Source organism: Carassius gibelio, chromosome A1 (assembly GCF_023724105.1).
Source record: "Carassius gibelio isolate Cgi1373 ecotype wild population from Czech Republic chromosome A1, carGib1.2-hapl.c, whole genome shotgun sequence".
NCBI lineage: Eukaryota > Metazoa > Chordata > Actinopteri > Cypriniformes > Cyprinidae > Carassius > Carassius gibelio.
Window position 1 is genome coordinate 27970929 of NC_068371.1, and position 19618 is coordinate 27990546.

The following is a 19618-nucleotide window of genomic DNA, read 5'->3' on the forward strand; positions in this document are numbered from 1 at the left end:
AATAGAAATGTTAAAAGACCTACAGCTGTATCTAGTGATGCAAACTACTCTATTTTAATTCTCAAATATGGCAATTTTGAGAGAGAGAGGGAGAGAGAGAGAGAGAGAGAGAGAGAGAGAGAGAGAGAGAGAGAGAGAGAGATGTGTAAATCATCTGTCTCTCTCCAAAAACAATGTTTTAAATTAGTTACTTAAAAGTGATTTTACCCCCATCCTTGCTGAAAAATATAATGTAGCAATTTAGTATTGATTAATAAAAGTCATGACAAGTTTATGAGCTTCTGAATGTTCCCTTTGTACAGTGTGATCTCAGATCCGTGTGCCAGTGGTGTGTGTGTGTGTGTGTGCATGTGCGTGCATGCATCAATTAAAGCAGCACATTAATAAATAACAATGATTAAACCCTATCTGTATAATACAGAATGCATACAAAAGGGGGGGAGGGGTGGTTGGGACAGTGGTTAACCAGAAAAATTAAAAACTGCACGTCATGCTGAAAAGGTTGCCGACCCCTGCCCAAGAAGGTAGCTGTCTATGCAGTACATAAGACATAGCTCAGGAATTCATATAGGATCAAACTTTTGCATTTACATATTTGCAAACAAAGAGATGGCGGCTAATGCATCAGAACAAGAAAAAAGGGAGCAAGAGGATGCAGCAGGTTTTTGAAACCAAGCCAGCCAAAGGGGCAGTCTATGTCTGTGGCCTTGAACTGTGCTCTACCTTCTCTGCAGTTCGAGACCAAAGGGACTTCTTCAAACTGCAGAAAGGTCAGCCAGAAAGATTGAACAATCTCCAAGAGAACTGCATGTGCAGCACCGGCAGTCTCCACCACACACAGCTGGGTCTCTGGATCAATCCACCCTTGCCTGTTCTTCCTGTCAGATAAATGAGGTTCTGTACACTTTGAGAGCATTGTCACACCAAATGATCCCATCTAAATAAAAGCATAAAAAAAATTGCTTTGCTTTTGATGTACACCAATAATGCAATAATTCCCAATAATCAAACTAAGTATTTACTCACAATAAGATGTTTACATGACAAAAACAAACCTATTCAATCCTGTTGACATGCAATTTTCATTGTTCTGAGAATTTGCTAAGAAGTGTCTTCACATTCCCCAATGAACAGCACAAATGATGATCTCAAATACAGCAGTTCTGTTACTGGCCACTGTTCTAAACTACAAATGCGAAACCCATTTCTATTTTCTATGGACGTACTGGATGGTTTTTGAGCACCATGAAGGACTTCGAAATGTGCCTAAATCACATTATAATTGCATTATGAGAGTGCATGTAAACATAGTCAGTGACAGCAGATGTGCAATGGTTCAAGGAGTTTAAGGAGTTTAAGATTAAAGATTAATGGCCAGTGTCTTGACACGGATTTGTCTTTATGCCAGTCCATTTGATTCCAAATCAATACCTGAGAGTTTATAAAAACCTATAAATGCATCTCTCCACTCAGTTGGGTCCAATTCCCACACAAGCTAATTTAAGAGCTTAACTTAGTTCTCCAAAACAAACTGACCTTAGCTTCTTCACAAGAGCATCCTTCTGCTCGACTTGAAGGTTGAAGGGTATAGAGAAGAGAGAGCAATACAAACACCAACTGAATAGAGAGTGATGTCCCCAATGTTTGCCATACAAAACAAGACTTGGAATATGCTGCAGTCACTCTTTATAAAATAAGCATGACTTTCCATTAACAATCTCTGGTCTACAAGCAAAACCACAGGTTGTTCTAGCAGGTGAAGTGAAGAGTAGTGTGCTGCACAACGTTTTGGACAAAAACATCTACAATCTGCTGCAATTAAGCATAAAAAACAATGCCATAGAATCAATAAATAGAGCAAATAAAAGTTTATAAGTATATCCATCAAGTATCAAGAAATTGTTTCAGTGTCAGAAAAACAACCGGAACTTTTGCGGCTGGACTTAAGCAAATAGATACTCGGGTGGGCATGCTTTATGAAGAATTGGTGAGGGAATGACTCACAGGTCCAGCTTTTCCAAAACTCAAACAGACTGCTGTCATCCATTTAGTACATATTGTTTCAACAAGGGAGTTATTTATCAACTTGTCTCAAGATAGAATCACTGAAGTGAATTGCCACACCAAAAGAAATCAGTCACTGACAAAAAAAAAGTACTCTAATATAATAAAATATTTTAGATTTCACATGGCATTTATGTTTCAGGTGATTTATTGGCTTCAAAACTTCTGGGGGATCCTGCATCAGACGAGCAACTGCTATGAGATGTCTCGGAATGCTTTTTTTGTAGACACTATAGGTTCTATAGGTATAGATTGATGCTAACCAACTAAACCTTGACTGCTTATTTTGAACTTCAGAACTTCCCTGACATTACATTCACCTCTTTCTCCTTTATTTGTAATAAGAGTGTCTCTAGAGTGTGCTTTCATTATTCCACTGTATTTGTGGCCAGGATGAAAGATACTGAGCAAAGCAGATAATCGAATGAAATTCTGTGCTGGCTTATTGTCTTCCTTGCTTTTCTGTCTTCATTAAACTGTAAAGCTCTTCAGCTTTATTCCAAAGGCACACCTGGCAATTGAAGGAGAAGGAAGAACGGGACATTGAGTTTATGTTTTCAAAATACCCCCAAAACTGCATTAAAATACAGCATCCTCCCTTAGGGGACAGGAAACAGTATTTACTTGCTTTGCTGGATTGAGAGCATCAATGCAGCATGAAAGGGAAATACATTTCATGGATGATCGGTGAACTCATTTTGTGACGATCCATAAAAGTGTGCTTAGATTAGTGGGTCAGAAGTTATAACCTGAATGCCTTTAAATTAATGACTTCAATGGATATCCCTTACGAGGGACCTCCGCTCGTTTTCCCGCCGGTGTATTTATCGACATGTAACACATTGTTCAAAGGAAGAACATGTCATCCGCTCCCTAGTATAAATTGTACCCAGGGCGTTTCAAAGAGATTATATTCTTAATCATTTGCACTTTCATTGTGGATTCGTTTAAATGCAATTCTGCATGAAATGGATTGGGTGCTTAATTCAGAGTAGGGAAGAAGTTTGACTTTTGAATGGAAGCTGAAATGAGACAGGACTGTTACAATCCTAAAGGGAAAATAGTACAATGGCAGTGTAAAAAGTCAATCTACGTTCCAACAAAACTGCATAACTAACTCCTGTTCTGCTGTATTTCTAAATTTAAGCCAAGATCATCAAAAGCACTGCCAATAATAATAATAATAATAATAATAATAATAATAATACAAACAAATATGTATAAAATCTACAAGAAAGAACTTGACTTTAAATAAATTCTTATTTTTATGACCAAGTTAATTAACTTTAAAAGCAGTTTACTAAACATACTTAACTTTTTTCAACTGTGAAAATATACTTTAAGAGACCGCTGTTGTATTGACAAGGGGAACACGAACAAAAAATTACTCAGGGCAGGTTTAAACAGAAATGCTAAAATGAGATCTCAGTGCAGTTTTCCAGGCAACATCTTCCAAGATTTCTTGCCTTGGCTAATAAGCTCTCATATTTTAATCTAAAATTCAGTGTCTTCTAATAGGCTAAATGAAAAGGTCATTAAAAGTGTATCCAGGGTTAACAGTGTATACATAATAGCCCTTCTTACAGTCAGTAATTCAGGATACAAGTGAAAAAAAAAGGGAGGGACAAAGAACCATGTGATTTAATGATTTTGGCTATGCTTTCTGACTTCCATAGTAAGGGGCAGGGGGCTACTATGGTCGAGGGACCATCAACTGTTTGGTTACACCCATTCTTCAAAATATCTTCACTCAGGTTCGGAACATCATGACAGAATTTTTATTTTTGGGTGAACTATTTCTTTAACCCTATTTGCACATCATAATCATCTATACTGAGCAACCCTGCTACAGTCAAGCATTGACCTCAGATGACTTAAAGCTTAAAGACATGTTAAGCAGAACAAAATGTACATGATAAATTATCAACAAACATTAAAACACAAGCCAGAAACACTCTAAACTAAAAACTAAAACTAAACTAAAAACTGTACAGATGGTGATCGTCCAGTTAGTGCAAACCAAAATGGGATCAGCTGTGGTGCAATTAGGCAAGACTCTAAAAAATGAAATGGATTTAATAAAACTGATTGCTTGCTCAAATGTGTCAGCGGATAATGAGAAGCAACTCTACAGACAGATACAGACAGCAGGATGGAGAAACAAAGGCAATTTTTGGTCAAAAAAAAAAAAAAATGCATTTATTGGCCACCTTCTGAGAAACAAACAAAAAAACACTTTGCCATGTGTAATCAAATAGCAGCATCCAAGACATCAGGAAAGCAGCATGCATTCAAAATCACGATTGCAGATCATCAGTTCAAATTTCATCCAACATTTTTCTTGACATACAGCAAGGAAAGGAAAGAATGATGAAATAACATTACTAAAATTATAAATGACAAGAATAATAATGTGAACCTTTGCAATTATCAGAGTCTAGATGTCAACCATGCTTGATTAACTGTATACCCATACTCAGAATCCATGCTCTGCATTTAACCCATCCAAAGTGCACACACACAGAGCAGTGAACACACACACACACACACACACACCCGGAGCAGTGGGCAGTCATTTATACTGCGGCGCCCGGGGAGCAGTTGGGGGTTCAATGCCTTGCTCAAGGGCACCTGAGTCGTGGTATTGCGGGCCCGAGATTCGAACCCACAACCCTAGGATTAGGAATCAAACTTTTTAACCACTAGGCCACAACTTAAAACATTAACAATTTGTATTCCTGCTCACACAAATTATACTTGCAGGGGTAGATCATCAATTAATAAAGACTAATTTTCATGCAGGACCACACAGTTATCACCTCAAAACACCTTTACTATTTGTGAACTAATACATATAAATATTTGCATTAAATATCCAATTCCATATGAATGGTTTTTCCAACATAATTAACTTGCTCAGTAGCTCACCTGGTACAACACTGTAATCGAGATGCAGATCTCTTGGGTAAGAGCCCCATGAAACACAGTTTGAGCTCAAAGCAGTGTAAAAACATAGTAAATGCATTTTTATTTCACTTTTTCTTTCTTCAACACTGTCAGTTAAGTTTAGGATAGGATTTAGTGTAAGTGGTATTTTATTGTAAAACGTTCCACCAAATGAATGTAATAAAATGGTAGCAAAATCACATATATTTGTTTAAAAGAACATTTAGCATGCTTTGTCACGAAACAAGACATTTTGCAAAATTTCATCACAGGCACATTTTTTCATGAGTTTTCATTGGTTGAAAAAGGACATCTATTAATCAGTCAGAGGTATAGACATTTGCATGCAAAAAAATAAATACAAAATCAAATAAAACCTGAGTGTATCAATTTGGTTTTGATTAATTCATTTATAACTTCTAGTTTTATTAAACACACATTTTAAAAAGCACTTAAAAGCACTTTAAGGCACACATGACTACTGTCAGCTTATTAAGCATAATCAGTTTAAGATTTGCATGTAAATGCAGTGCATCCATCTTAAACCTAGTATCTTCAATTAGAATGAAGAGAAGGCATCTACCTACACAAGTAGCTGTAGAAGACAGCAGACAGCGCACTAACTTCTGGAGTAGAGCCATAGTACAGTTAGAACACTATACCGATCTCGTGCTGCCCATCCAGACATAGCATAGTGTTGGCCACAGGAACTTGGGGCAAAAATGACACTAAATTGGACAAAAATGCCCCTGCACAAACAAATTAAATCTGTTACGTCTGTTGCTAACAGAGTGAAAATAAACAGACAGTTCTGATTGTGGTATTAAATTAAGATCTGCTCATGTTGCATCGCATTTCATTTTAGATGTTTTTACAGTGTTACGCATTTTAACCAATCAGACACAATTCTGTTGAGCTTAGGAATGCAATGGCCAATCAGAGGCGTTCAGATGAGTCATCACTGAAACTCAGTGTGAGTGTGTGCACATTCTCTGACTGAATTCTGTGAATTCTCTCATCATAAACAAAGCGCAGATGCACGTACATTCATTTCACAGTGTATACAGCTTCAGTAGTTATAACAGTAGTTTTTTTTGATAGTGCTTAACTCGCAATATATCAAAGTTAGTGATGATGTCACTTTTTATATATAATTTATTCATATTTATAATTTATACATTTATTTACAACCTATGCATTTATTTATATCCACCTATGCATCCAGAGATGCTGACTTCTCTCATGCTGGCATTTAAAGGACACTTGTCTTTTGATCTGAGATCTCTACAAAGCAAAGTGAGATCTTGATGTTTCATCTGACACATGATCTGCTCTCTACTCTCTTTGTAAGCTGAGTGTTTAATGTTAGTATCCTGCATGCAGATTAAAGCTATCCTGCAAATATATCCATGAAGACGCCTGGTAAAAATGTCACCAAACACTCATTAATTAAGCCTCAGGTTATTTTCTTTGCCTATTTCTTTCTCTTCAACCCACGTTTTTCACTACAAGGAAAGACTGTCAAGCTATGAAGCAAACTCATTACCCGAATATAGTCCAGATAACCACTACACTAGGGGCCAAAATCTTTAACAATATTAGTTATAAGTGTTTTACATGAATTTTTGTTGTTGTTTGTTTGTTTGTTTGTTTGTTTTACTTTTAAACTTTTGCTGGAAATTCCAAAATGCTTTATATCTTACATAACGCAGTAGAATGCAGTGATTTATATTTTAATTATCACTAGAATTAAACTTGCATCTGCTACACATATAAAATCATGTATGTTACTTCAAAGACAGTTTGTGATGTTTTGAGGTTTCTACTTTCTGGTCATATTTTTAACATACACAGTTGTATCAATATTAGCATCATATGAAAAATTCTCAAACTGTTAAAAAGCCCATGCAAATGACATTTTAATACCAATGAAAGTGTGCTGAAAATAAAGTAGATATAGAATTGTTAAGAAGTAGAAAATAGCTCCATATTCTACAGAAGCAGTGTAACATGATTGGGAAATCCAAAGACTGGAACTTTAAACATTCTGAATAGCACTGGCATATTTGCCACCAAGCTCCACATCAAACGTACAAAACCACCGCCAACTTCTTCTATATCCATCCTTTCCCAAGTGAACTATCTGAAAACAACACAGCTGAAGAGGAGGATCAGCTGCAAGATCAATGTGCATGCAGCTTTCAGGTTAGCGGTAGGAAGCTAATCTCCATGAAAAAGGATGAAGGATGGCAACAAATTGGTTAGTAAAACTCTGCTATCACCAAGAGAAGGCAGCTGTGAGACCCTGCCAGTCAATTCCGGAGAGATATTATCAAGGAAGACATCATAAATCAGCTGTTTAAAGCATAAGGAAAGGGAGAGACAATGATTAAACAACAGAAAGCCACAAGGAAGAAATGACAAGGGAAGAGAGAAGAAAGTTTATGAGAGAGCAAGAGAAATGAAGTATAAAATGAGGGCTATAAAGATAAAGAGATGAAAAATGAAAGATGTGCGAGAGACAGACTGAAATGCCATGGTTACAAGGTATCGTAGCTTTAAGACCGCCTGCCTATCTGGCTTGAGATCAATGCTATCAAGGCCACACAAAATCGACTCCAGACTCCAATCAAACACCTGTACTGAGGGACAAATGTCGACCGGGTCAATAAAAAGACCATTAAAGCCAGCACAGAGGCTGGCAGAACAGATGAACATACTTCAAATAAGCAAATGTAATTATAAGCCTTAAAGGGTTAGTTCACCAAAAAATTTAAATTATGTCATTAATAACTTACCCTCATGTTGTTCCAAACCCGTAAGACCTCAGTTCATCTTCGGGACACAGTTTTAGATATTTTAGATTTAGTCCGAGAGCTCTCAGTCCCTTCATTGAAAATGTATGTACGGTATAATGTCCATGTCCAGAAAGGTAATAAAAGCATCTGTGACATCAGAGGGTCAGTTAGAATTTTTTGATGCATCGAAAATACATTTTGGTGCAAAAATAGCAAAAACTATGACTTTTTCAGCATTGCCTTCTCTTCTGTGTCTGTTGTAAACGAGTTCAAAACACAACAGTTCAATGATATCCGGTTCACGAACGAATCACTGGATGTAACCGGATCTTCTTGAACCAGTTCACCAAATTGAACTGAATCGTTTAAAACATTTCTCGTCTCCAATAAGCATTAATCCACAAATGACTTAAGCTGTTAACTTTTTTAATGTGGCTGATACTCCCTCTGAGTTAAAACAAACCAATATCCCGGAGTAATTTGTTTACTCAAACAGTACACTGACTGAACTGCTGTGAAGAGAGAACTGAAGATGAACAACAAGCCGAGCCAGATAATGAACAACAGATTAACTCGTTCTCGAGTCAAAAACCGTTTCTGTCAGATGCGTCCGATTCGAGAACCGAGGAGCTGATGATACTGCGCATGTGTGATTCAGTGTGAAGCAGACTGACACACAGAGCATCTGAACCAAACTGATTCTTTTGGTGATTGATTCTGAACTGATTCTGTGATAGTGTTATGAGCACGGGTAAACTGAAGGCTTGAATCAAGGGCAATCATCACCAATGATGCCATTACGTCGATGTGCAAAAGAACCGGTGAACCGTTTTCTTCAACCGGTTTATTGAATCGAAATGTCCGGAAGAATTGGTTCGCGGAAAAGAACCGAACTTCCCATCACTACTGGTGATCCGAAAACCGATGCAACCAGCTCTTGACTCTAGAACGAGTCAATCTTTAATGCTTATTGGAGTCGAGAACCGTTTCAAACAATTCAGTTCTATTCGGTGAACTGGTTCAAGAAGATCCAGTTACATCGAGTGATTCGTTCGCGAATCGGATATCATTGAACTGTTGTGTTTTTAGCTTGTTCACAACAACACGGAAGAGAAGACAATGCTGAAAAAAGTAGTAGTTTTTGCTATTTTTGTACCAAAATGTATTTTCGATGCTTCAAAAATTATAACTGACCCTCTGATGTCACATGGACTAATTCGAAGATGTTTTTCTTACCTTTCTGGACATGGACAGTATACCGTACACACATTTTCAATGGAGGGACTGAGAGCTCTCGGACTAAATCTAAAATATCTTAAACTGTGTTCCGTAGATTAACCGAGGTCTTACAGGTTTGGAACGACATGAGGGTAAGTTATTAATGACATAATTTAAATTTTTCGATGAACTAACCCTTTAAAATGCGATAAATAATACACACAATTCTCAATTGACAAATACATTTAAATGCTACACCGCTCATTTTTCACATTAAAGACTGACAGTAAGTGAGATTGTTAGTGCTGATGGAATATAATACTCAGTGGAATCAGCTCAGCATGTCTGAAGTGAATGAATTTACATTTCATCAAAAAGAGTGTCAAAAGGAGGAGAACGAAACGGATAAATATCCACCCACTCTTGCCTGGATACAAAGCATGTGGGAATATGAAAATCGTATTTAAAGAGAGTGCAAGAAAAGTTATTGCACTCTCAAATATCTAAAAGTGAGGTTAAGGTCCACAATACATTCACACTCTCAAGACCGTGTGATACTATGCTAAAATAAATGTAAGTCAGATGTCCATTCCCCCTTAGAAAGCTCGAGTTGGTCTAATCCTAGCTGAAGTACTGAGCAGAAAAACCTGAAACGACCTGGAAGACGTTTGGATACATATTCAAAAGCAACCGAGAATTGTTATTCACATGAAATACCGGCAAAAGCTTTAAAAGACTGACGTTCAAGAACTTCTCTTCAGAGAGAAGCAGAGATGCTACATCGACATTTCTGGATGACAACTTTATTCTGCAGCAACAAGGTATTGTTTAACAGTCTGACTGTTGTTTTCTTTCTCCAGACATCTGAAGTCATAGAAAGCAACTGACTGGATCCATCAGCTTTGAATATGTCTGGTGGGTGGAGGTTCTTCTAAGATAAAGATCCCAATATACCCTTATGTCTCTTCTAGAGTTTCAGAAGGGTTCTCTGCATCTCTAACGGCATTCAGATTTGCCAAGATACCTAAGTCTGCATTGCAATTTAAAAGCAAAGATTTCAGTATGAATTCAAACACATAATTTGATGCATACATTAATAAACAAGATCTACAATGATTAAAAATCTTCAAATGTAGGCTCTAAATAATGCTACTGCTTTTGGGTCTTTTTAAGCCACCTGCTTGCCTTATGTTATTTCCCCTGGGAGACTTTACAAGGATGAAATCTGCTTTAAAGATACATGGTTATGCAAAAAAAAAAAAAAAAAAATTAATTTTCACCAAACCCCAAAATGTGCAGTACAGATTGTTAAAACATTTGTGGTTTTCATCAAGAGTTTGTTCTTGGATTACCATGATCTAATTTCAGAATAGCATTCATGCTTCCAAAACGACTACAGTATTCAAAATGCATTCAAAAGCTATTTGTTTTTACCATCTCATTGTAATTTACCTCATGTTCTTTGGAGGGCAACATCGTTACAATGCAAAGGATTCACATAAAGCATCCAAGTAAGCAAACATCAAACAAGCACCAGAGGACACTGGGGGGTGAAATACAAACAAAAAAATAAAATAAAATAAATAAATAAATTGTGGTGTACCTGCTGGAAATGTTATATATGGAATTTCATTGTCTGTCTATCATATTTCAAAAGAGCTTTTGAACTGCTAGGCCTTTCTTTCAGTCTCAAAGGACTGAAACAGAAGATAAAGCAGTCTCCACAATTTATTACATGGTTAAAATACTCTTAGAGATTCCATACATGAAGTTATTATTCACCTGACTAATAATTTGTTTGCGTGGGACAGTTATGGACAATCAGCGAAAATACTAACTCAAGGACATATTAATAGCTTGACAGAACATCAATGTAAAATTATTAAAATTAAGTAAATTATTTCCAATCAGCAGAAAAGTACGCTAATTATAGTACGCTTGCTGTTCGTTGTAGTGCATTTGTTTGATGAGTATGATTGTTCTGTTTAGCAGTCCCTGGCTCGGTTGGAAGAGATGGCCAGTGAGTGTGAGCGCTAACTGAGCCGGGGTACAGATGTTCTGAAACCTGCGGCATACAGTAATTTTGTGAATATTTCTAAGCAGCAAAAGCGCTAGATCTTTAAGGCAATATATCATGTACATGTGTTACCACGCGTCCCATACGATTCAAAATAATAAACCACAATGTTAACAATGTTCACTCCACTGTGTTTAGTGAGAGAGATTCTCTGCTGTCTTCACGTGCTATTGAAAACTTCCTATTTCCAACTTACAAAGTCATGATTATGAGCTTGTTGCATTCTTTTCTGTTAAAAATAACAGTGGATAGTGGTTTGTGAATGCTGATGCTTAGCCTAAATAGTTTGATTGGGAGCATCCTCTCCCGTGACCCATGATTTGTCTGTATGTGGATTCAGAGCCAGTGAGCAACGAACTTTCATAATAATAAAAAGCTGCGTTAATGCGATAAAATAATTGTTGAATTAATCAATTAATGCATTAATGCGAAAATAATGTGTTAACTTGCCCATATATATATATATATATAAATTACTTTGTGTATGGGTGTGTAAATTACCAATATGAGTATGTTTTAAATCTGGACATGTGTTTTTCACTTAAAACTTATGAGTAATTATGATAATTTATGAGCAGTTTGTACATTGAGAGACTTCAGTTTCAAAGAAGCTTCAAGACACTGATAATCTGTAAAGGGAACAAAATGTGACTCTTCGAGTATGATGCCATGCAAAATGTTCTGCTAAAAAATAAAAAATAAAAAACTCATAAAATGTCATGTAATGCACTGGATTTAGTGGAGGATTTTCACAGCTATCATTGTGCAGTTTAAATACAATAGAGTCTGAAGTGTCTAAAGCTTTAGGTTTGTTGTATTTCAACAAACCTAAGGCGATGAAGACTGTATCAAATGGAGACTTCGACAGATCCTTTCTGCTTGGAGCAATGCCAGGATGTGCGGACGTGTGTTTTGAGGGAAAACCATATCCTATGTGTTAGATGCATTCAGTGGGCATGTACACACACCTTATGCACTTTACAGGGACGTCCTTGTTGATGTCTACACTTTATGATCTGACTAGAAGCTGGGACCTCTGTTCCCCAGTCAACCTAACAATAGCACTTGCAACAGCGCTACAGCACACAACTCAGACTCGCTTGCTTCTAAACACCTTACTATATGACATAATCAAAATGCACTTACACCACCAGCAGCTGGAAACCTTTCAGATTTAAATTTCTCTCCAGACACTCTCTATAATTCAATGCAAAGTGAATCAAAACTGCAGTGCACTTTTTCATCTGCCTTTGTACCATTGATACACTGTGAGCTGAAGAGTGAACCCTGACTACATTTGAGTTTAGCTGGAATAATGGAATCAAGCAGGAAATATGCATCTCTAATAAAGCACTTGAGGAAGCCAGTCAGGCAGCACTTACAGCAGATGACAACATACAAAGAATACTGAGTCACAGGGCCGTGCACAGGGGGGTGGCCCGGTGGCCAGAGCCACTGCCCCTCTGCCCTCATCGACTGAGGTGCCCCTTCCCCAATGCTCCGCTCAAAGCATTCCGTTGATTCCGCGAATCCGCTCCAGGTTTTCCCGCTCGCTCCGCACTCCGCAGCATCACTCACAGTGTGTGTCTGCGGCGCTTGTGAACACGACATTTCACGAAAGCTGTCACATTAACAGGTAGGCTATGCAAGACAGTGGTTGAATCTGCTAAAAAAAATATATATATTTGTATTTATGTCGGTAATGTTTTGTGCTCTTGGTCTTCTACTAGTGCTAACAACTTGTACAATATATCCACATTCTAAGAAGCTGCTTGTCTAATCAAATTATAATTGTACTCTCGATCAGATCAGATCTAATACAAATAACTACATTTTCCGTTGTTGGCACACTTTGTAGACAAGACAACCATAAAAAAAAAAAAAACAATGCCTTCACAAAAAAGAAGACAGAGACAGAGAGAGAAAGAGAGAAGGGAGGCTGCTAAAGGCAGTTCAACGTTGCAAACATGGATTCAAAGCTCCAGCAAGCCAGCAGGTAAATCATCATATAGAACAGTTAGCAGACAGTTTGTCTGTTTAATTATTGTAAGTATATCTCCCATTATAATCACTTGTCTTAGTTGAGACTAACACATCATAGGCTCTAAATGAGTTGTATATATAGATTTAGGCTGTATGCTAATATGAAATTAAATGTCTATTACTTATTACTCCATTGAAGATGAGGCAGAGGCAGGCTCAGAGAGTGAGGGAGAGCCCATTCAGCATCAGCCAAATCAGACACTTACAGGTAAGTGTTGTTAAACTGGCTGACAATAAAGGATTCTGAATATGCTAGAGTTTTATAACAAGAAAGATAGACATAAAATTATTTGAATGGAAGAGTAATTATATTACAAGAACATACATTTAATTAGCACTAAAGCCTAACAATTGTACATTCTAACAATTCATTCTCTATATTAAGATGAAAATGCTTCGGAATCAATTCAACGGAGTAAAAGTGAAGGTCTTTGAACTGAGCCAGAGACAGAAAAAGTTCAGAATGAGAAAGAAAGGCAATACAATGAGACAGAGAGGGAAGAGACAGATGCAGAACAGGAAGATATTTTGAGCGTGTACTGTCTTCTTTTTTAATTGTACATTTTGTAATAATTGGAAAATTTGTGTTAACAAGCAACCACCCCCTCAGTGCCCCTTTTTTTGGTTTAGGCCACTGCCCCTCAAAATGTCTGTGCACGGCCCTGCTGAGTCACAGCGCAGCCAGATATGGGGTTTGGCTTCTGCTTTTCTTCCATTCGTTTTAATTTGGTTACATTTGATAACTAAAAGGGACAGTTTGTCAAGATTTCAAATGTTGAATGTATAAAAAACTGTTTGAAGGATATATAAGCCTTATTTAGTTGGAATCTATAGGCTTTTTGAAGAAGAAGAAGAAGAAAAGAAAAAAAAAACGCACATAAAGCATTAAAGAGATGTTGAAGTGGTTGATGTAGTTTGAAAACTCCAGGGTAAATCAAAATTTTGGTTTCAGAAATAAATAAGAAGAAGAATAAGAAGAAATAAATCTAACAAGATTTTACGTTCATGTTTTCAATTAAATTCAAGTTTATTTGTATAGCGCTTTTTACGATACAAATCATTACAAAGCAACTTTACAGAAAATTATGTTTCTACAGTATTTAGTCATCAATATTAATACATCTTCTGGCGAAGTTAATCAAAAAATATGTATTTGCTGAACATAACTAATTCTAAAGTTCGGTCTAGTGTAACTTATTTTCTCATCCATCTTTAATGGTTTTAACAAAATATACAGCAACTGTTTTCAATATTGATTATAAAAATAAAAATTTCTTGAGTACACTTGAGCACAATTTCTGAAGAATCACCGAAGACTGAAGCAATGACTGCTGAAAATTCAGTTTTGTCATCACAGAAATGAATTAAATTTTTAAATATATTAAAACAGAAAGTTATTTTAAGTTGAAAAAATATATATTTCACTATTGTTTTTATTCTATTTTTAATTAAATAAACACAGCCTTAAGAGACTAAAGCCCTATTCGGACGGGACTAGTTTTACAGGGGGTCGTTAGAGAAATCTGCGTTTCACAGACGTACTTAGTGATTTTAATCCCGTCCGAATCTGCCACGTCTGTGTTTTTCTCACACCACCTCTGAGATAATTCCAGCGCAAATTACCTACCGTTTTTCAGCAAACTCAGTGATCCTCTGAGAAAACGAATCCCGTCCGAATGCGAATGTCTGTCATTGCCGGTGATATTTTATTTCACAACGCGTTTCCTTGTGTGTTTTGGCCAACGTGAATTACCGTAGATGCTGTTACCGCGCGGATGTTTGATATATTTGCTTAGCGGCAAATAAATAATAATAAAAAAATAATACAAATAATAAAATCAAGAGCAAGATCAAGTAAACTGTTAATACCGGCTATTGTAATATCAGCATCAGCTAAGATTACTCACGTTCATTTATTTACTCAGTTACATAATGTTTTAATTACATTTAATAAAAAAATAAATAAAAAAGGAAAACAAGTTAAACTAAAGGAACCACACATTAACATGGTTTTGCTATACTAGCCATTTAGTATTTATTGTGTAATAATACTAAGGCAATCATTCTGAATGAATGCAATGCAAGCATACAGAGCGCGTGATCTCTGTGACGCCCAGATGCACAAATCAGACCCTCCCACCTCTGTAATAAACACGGAGATGTTAGTCCAGTCCGAATTGGTACATGAAAATCACAGACGTCAGGTGGTAAGAATCGAAACTCAAACGTAGTTTAGAAAACTAGTCCTGTCCGAATAGGGCTTTAGTGTTTATAAATGTATATACTGTGAATAAATGTTCTCTTTTCGTGCATGCATATGACATATTTAGCATGATAGAATTGGTCTTTAGATGGATGTTACTATCCTCGTATGAATACATATCCTCAAAATCCTCAAAAGAATTACAAACATTTGATGAAAAAACTTTTAGAGATCATATTACCAAATTAAAAACTCACAGAGTAACGTGTTGATTAAAAATGCATTTATGATCAGGGTTACTTATCTTTATTAAAATACCTTATATAATGTCTGAATGAAGACCAAATAGATTGTGTGTTTATGTAAGATAAAATATCGACTGGAGAGTGTGTAACAGTAGGGCGTCTGGCCTCTAAACACAAGCAGTGCATGGTGCTGTGATAAAAGGGAATGCTGTTCTCTGTACAGACCGACACAAGCCCTTTTCCACAGACATCATCAATGCCCTCAGAAACACATCCTCAAAATCACTGGAGAAACATTCCTACTTCCTTCTCCACAAACACAGTCACACAAGGAGATTTGAAAACATGGAAAAGCTACTCCAACCCTTCAATTCATCACATAATCAGGAGAGAGAGAGAGAGAGAGAGAGAGAGAAAGAGAGAGTATTTTTCTTGTCTGTGCAGTAATATTAAACAAATCTTGAATTGCAAGGAATAAATGACACTTGCTAACAAACCATAAAGTTCTAGATGTTTCAATCCTTCTTTAGGAAAGGGCCAATGAACTCAACCACATTCTGCAGAACTATTAAAAAAAACAAAAAACAAGACACTTCAGAAAACGACTTGCACTAACAACATGCACAAAGCCAACACCTCCTACACACACAATTAACTCGAAAAACAGCAAAACAATGGTTGTTCTTTTTTATCTGTTAATTTACTTCATCTTTAACGGAATTATTTTATTGTACTTATTTTTACCAAGCCAAGACTAAAAAACGAAACAAAGACAAACTGTATCCTACAATCCGGACATAAAAAAGTGATTATTTTAAATGGCTACTGGAGGTTTTTAATAGAATAACTTGTGTCTTGTATTTCTGGACATTGATCAAAAGCCTCAAAACTTTCCTGATATTTTAATAACAATAAAAAAATAATAAAATGAAGCATTATTTTTTTACCTGAAGGCCTCAGTCTGAGCAGATGATTTTACCACCACTGTCATCCTCAGAGCGCACTTTCTCAGTACATTGAGCATCTGGTTTATTTTCACGATCTCAACCATATTCCCAAAACTATCGTTTTCAATTACTTCAAAATCAATATTTTGATTACTGGCAGCCTATTCACCACATCCAGCATCAAATGACAGTGACTAGATTATTGTTATAAAAAATCTTAAATTATCTAAGCATATATATATATATATATATATATATATATATATATATATATATATATATATATATATATATATATATATATATATATATATGTTTGTGTGTGTGTGTGTGTGTGTGTGTGTGTGTGTGTGTGTGTGTGTGTTTGTGTAATGAATATGTTGAATAAACTTTAGCAGAATCAAAATATATATATATTTTGGATAAAAATACTATTTTGGATGAAAAGGGCCAATGCATCATCCATGAGGTCATACCATGCGGGCAGCAGCATAACTAGTTACATCGGAATGCTAAATCCACAGGGCACTGCTCAATCAGTGAGTCACAAATCCCTGGTGTCCGGTCCAGTCCACACCCTGATGGGCCAGTTTCTCCTCATCCGTCATCAGAGTCACGACCTTGACTTGTTGCCAGTCTACACCAAATGGATGCATTTTAAATCACTTTGAAAATTCAGCACTTCAACAGCCCGAGCACATCTCCTGGCATTAAGCAGCCACTTTCTGCAACATGATTTAAGCAGCCCCACAGCTGAATTTGCTGAACTATTGTTTGAATTAGAGACTGCACAAAATTGAATCAAAATTCCTGCACAGGTATGAACTTAGATTATTTTATTTTTGTTATTTATTTATTTTTTGGGTGAACTATCCCTTTAAGAACTTTAACTTTAACACCTAATTTATAAAAGACACTGATATTATCTCTAATCAGGCTCTTAATGAATTAACATTTTACTTCAATTAAAATGTATCAGAACTAAGCATTTAAATAGAAGGAACTCTAGGCCAGTGTTTAACTGACTAGTAGTAGTAAGATGGTCAAAACAAGTAAAACCATGGTCCTCATTACCATGGTTTATGGTTTTTTTTAAATAAATAATAGTAAACTTTTTTTAGTGTAAAAAATAATAATAATAACATGTAGAAACTACAAAGACAAATTTTGTAAGCGTAAAAAATCTCAGTCCTGCCTCTTATTCCTCTGGCCTCTTCTAAACTGTTATCCTAAAATAAAGGCAGGAATACATTGAGACCAGGGTGCAAAATTTAACAAAAGCCTGTCAAGGCACTATTTCTGAACACTGAGCTCATGAACACAAGCATACTTAACTAGAGTTTCTCTATCTGAGTTGTTAAAACATGCCAATTCTACTCTTTTGTGATTATTATAATTATTATTATTACTATTATTAATATCATTATGTATAATTTAACTTAAGGTTTCTTGCATCAAATGCACTTGAAAATGAAATGAAATGAAATTATTAAAGAGCTGCTGCAACAACAGAAAATTATGCTGACAATGCAATGATCATTTTCAAGTAATTGTCAATATTACAATTTCTATACTATTTTGCCTAAAAATAATAATAATAATAATTAAATAATTAAAGTTGCACTGTGTAATTTTTTGCGCCATCTTGCAACCAATGGCTCAGTGCCCCGCTCACTGCTCCCTTTAGAGAAGCTACTGTGGCCAACACAGATAAAGATGTCGTCGGTAAAGAGAGCAGAGAGCAATTTTATTTCTTTACAAAGGTAAATCAAGGAATTATATTTACTTAATTATTCAATAAATCAATGTTATTGCGAATTTTAACCCCTTTGGAATGAGCTTAAATTACACTTTCAGTTTTGATCGTACAGATAAGAGCAATACATCAATCAAATCTGTAAAGTGTCTCCTTTTTTGTATACAGACATAATAACAACAAAACTTTGTAAACTTATAAAATAAAGATAACAAACAAGGTCTGCTGTTTGCAGCCTTTGTCTGCGCTGATCTTTATTTAGAAATGCGTCATTAAAATGAACTGTAACTCAGTGAATACCCAACAAAAACACGAGAGATAAATCTATAGAAAGCCTGACATGTCTACTTTTAAACAAGTGCTGCTGAAAACATATATTCTGCGATGAAGTAATCCATATGAAAACAACGCAATGTCCGTTTCGCACATCTCCCTTCATTAGCTTCTAATGCGACCAAGACCCGGCACTGAACGTGCTAGTGAGATTCTAATGTTTCACTGAAGCACGCAGCTTGAATACGCCCACACAACAGAAGACAACAGAGCGAGACTGTTCTTCAAGTTTTTTTATTTTACTGTTTGCTTCGCGATGAGAGGAATAAATCATAATTCACCCCAGAAAAAAAAAGATCTTATCATAAGATAAGCATGAGTAAGTTTGTTTATATATATATATATATATATATATATATATATATATATATATATATATATATATATATTCTGTGACTTTTACTAACAAAATGTGTCTTAGAAAATTTAGATCAATATATTGTTTTCTGTGAGTGAGTAAACAAGATGATTTTACTTTAGAAAGAACAATTCTAGGCTACAAGCTCCAGTTCTCAAAAGTCCCGGGGACCAATGTTCTGTATGTGTGTTATTGCCTTATTCAAGTGATTTAACATTTTTAGTTTTTCATTAGCCGCGCATAACACTGTTTTTTTCTCAAAAACACAATCGTACATACATGTTGCTCACATATTATCATAGCCCAGTTTGTGCTGATTACAGTGATATTAGACTTTAGCTATTTAGATATTTATAAGAAACTGAAAAAAAGCACAAATGTCAGGGCATGACAAAACTTCTACAGGCCCCAAAAATACCCTTAGACCTCAGAGGGTTAATGTACTTGTTCGTCATTGTGTCAGTGTTTTATTTGCAAAAACAACAAAGTGACTAAATGCACTCTGCAGAGCAGTTTGTCCATTTAGGGCTACTGTAAAAACATGGTGGCGACTTCCATGTAAAGGGACCCCCGGTGTGTGTAGATATAAATAGCTCAATCTTAGGTAATAAAAACAACGGTTCATTAAGA

At 35.9% G+C, this 19618-nt stretch overlaps 1 protein-coding gene and 1 long non-coding RNA gene across 3 annotated transcripts in view; one reads left to right on the top strand and one right to left on the bottom strand.

Annotated features, from left to right (window-relative positions):
* The window catches only part of ctnna2 (catenin (cadherin-associated protein), alpha 2), a 355646-nt gene that overhangs the window by 314110 nt on the left and 21918 nt on the right, over nucleotides 1–19618 (bottom strand). The window lies entirely within an intron of this gene.
* Nucleotides 12525–13808, top strand: LOC128017391 (uncharacterized). Of its 2 annotated transcripts, XR_008184430.1 has the most exons (4): nucleotides 12525–12739; nucleotides 12962–13099; nucleotides 13286–13354; nucleotides 13532–13808. It is a non-coding gene; the product is annotated as an uncharacterized LOC128017391 (long non-coding RNA). The 2 variants fall into 2 exon arrangements; XR_008184429.1 differs by having other exon boundaries at nucleotides 12525–13099.